This window comes from Berghia stephanieae, chromosome 7 (genome assembly GCF_034508935.2).
Source record: "Berghia stephanieae isolate SIO BIC M18660-M18661 chromosome 7, UCSD_Bste_1.3, whole genome shotgun sequence".
NCBI lineage: Eukaryota > Metazoa > Mollusca > Gastropoda > Nudibranchia > Aeolidiidae > Berghia > Berghia stephanieae.
Genome location: NC_088366.1, coordinates 61563160 through 61565659, shown reverse-complemented (window position 1 = coordinate 61565659; position 2500 = coordinate 61563160).

Here is a 2500-nt window from a genome sequence, read left to right as displayed (position 1 = left end):
TTGTCAAAAAATTTATAGATTATAGTCGCATGGATGAGTCATGATCTGTGCGCTGAGAAATTTCCTCCTTTTTGTGACCAGTCATTTTCACCTCTGCTCTTACTTTAAAATATGGATTGTATTGAGGTGGTAAAACCTATTTTAAGTAGGATTGTCTTTATAAGCGTATAGAACACTGGGTATGGCAAGAATTGATAAAATACTTGGTAGGAAATTTCACTTCTAGGTAGGAAATTTTAAGGTTGGATTTCCCTGGACACCCTGGATGTTGTTTGCAGCACAGAATATAGGATGACACATCTTTTACAAATGCGATTCAACTCGTATCTATCTGAAGTCAACACGTTGAGATAACATAAAAAACGATATGCCCATAGATCATAAGATAAATATACAAAGAATAAGGAGACAGATACGATTGTACTTTTGTGCAATGACAAGCACCGAAGAGGTCAAAAATTGGTCTTCAATGTTTCCGTTTGTGTATCATTTCATCACATGACTAATGCCTCCCCCTTCCCCCATCAATCAAATAAACCAGTACCTATTCCGCCGTACTCTTAAAAAGACGTATTTTAAATTTGGTCCAAAACAAAAAAACAAACAAACCCATCCTTCAAAAATTGATCGATTTAAATGACTCCTCCTCCAGGCAAAAACTTTTAAACCTGGGACATCACGAGGTGTTCCTTAATGTCCCAGGTATGAGAGGTTTTGTTGTAGTTGTTTTGTTTGTTTTTGTTTTTTTGCCAAGATGAGGATCGTTTAAATCGATTGATATTAATTTGAAGGGATGAGTTTTCTGGCCAAATTTTTAAATACGCGTATTGCCAGAATACGACCATGAACTGGTTAAACAGGAGAACGTTTAGTTTAACTCATTCAACCCTAACACCGACTATATCCGTAGTTTATCCGGGTTACTTTTACCCCATGCCTATTTGTTACATTTTTATGAGACAAATCATAGGCGTAGTATCAAAGTTAATGTTTTTAATATTTGCATGTTAATGATAGTTGAATAAAACTATCTATGTACATGCTCATTTTTAATACATTTTTTTCTAATTTTGAAAAGTAACAAAAATCTCTAGGATTCAGTGAGTTAAGGGGAATGGTAAGAAGTTGGCCTGCCTCTTCTTCCCTCTCCTGTTATTCCATATTTCAATTGATAGGAAGTATTTAAACTTTGTCATCATAACCTCAAACATTCTCATTTTTTTAAAAATTACAATCATTTTTATGTGCGGCTATAATGTGGTCAAGCAGTATGACACTCTCTATGGGATCGGAAGGTCCCGAGTTCGAGCCTCTCTCGGTGTATGGTTGAGTCCTTGGAAAATATGCTCTTTACTAACATTCTCTCACCGTACTCAGGTGTAAAATGAGTACCTGGTCGTTAACAGCGCTGTCTCTGTCCGGAAAAAAACAAACTTGTAGTATCGCCTGACAGGCGTCATGTCTCGTTCTACAGGTTACGTGTTGTTATTGGTCAGGGACCTCTTGCAAAGCGCTTTGAGCACATTTAGTGGATATTGCGCTATACAAAAGCTACTTTTTTTTAAATGACAAGTCAAAGAAAGAAAAAAGGAAACCTCTGATACAATTTCATGGTTATAGAAGATAATAATAAATATAAATTTTTATTTTTTTTTATTCCAAAGAAGAAAAAGATATCCTGAGATTTTTCTCATTTACTGGTTATCTCGACTTTAATTTACGTTTCGGATAATATTATGTGTCAAATTGAGCTTTTATATAGCGTAATATCCATTCAATGTGCTCAAAGCGCTTTACAAAGGGTCCCTGGCTAACAGCAACATTTAACATTTAGGACGGGACATAACGCCTGTTAGGCGATGTTATCATTTTTTTTCGGACAGAGACAACGCTGTTAACGGATAAGTACTCATTTTACAACTGAGTACGATGAGAGAATGTGAGTAAAGAGTCCTCTCCAAGGACTCAACTATGCGCCGAGCACGAGGCTCGAACCCAGGACCTTTTTCCGATCCGAAAGCGATTGTCATACCAACTAGACCACATAGCCGCATATAATATGTGTCGCGTCGCTCCGAATGGATACGAATTTTAACCAGTGAGTCACAATAATTAATATTAAAATCACAAAGCTGACTTCCTTAAAATTAATGTCATTTTTATTTGTTGTCTTATTATCACAGGTAGCGTGAACCTTTGATAAAAGTGACTCGGCGACATTTTGAAATGTAGCTGCTGTCTTGTGATGTGTACAATTTTTAAAAGGTCACGCGGACTGGGGAACAAAGAATTATTCAGAATTTAACGAACACCAGGGGGAAAGGGAGAAATTGAGAAGAAGAGAAAAAAATATCTTTTACAAAATCGAGTATGAAATGAGTTTTCAAAAAGAAACAATCAAGTTTGTTTAAATATATGCCTGGTCTGATGTTTGCATAAATCTGTTCCTTCTTTTTTCCTTCTTTATTTTCTTTTTTTTCTTTTCTTTTTTTTCTTCAAT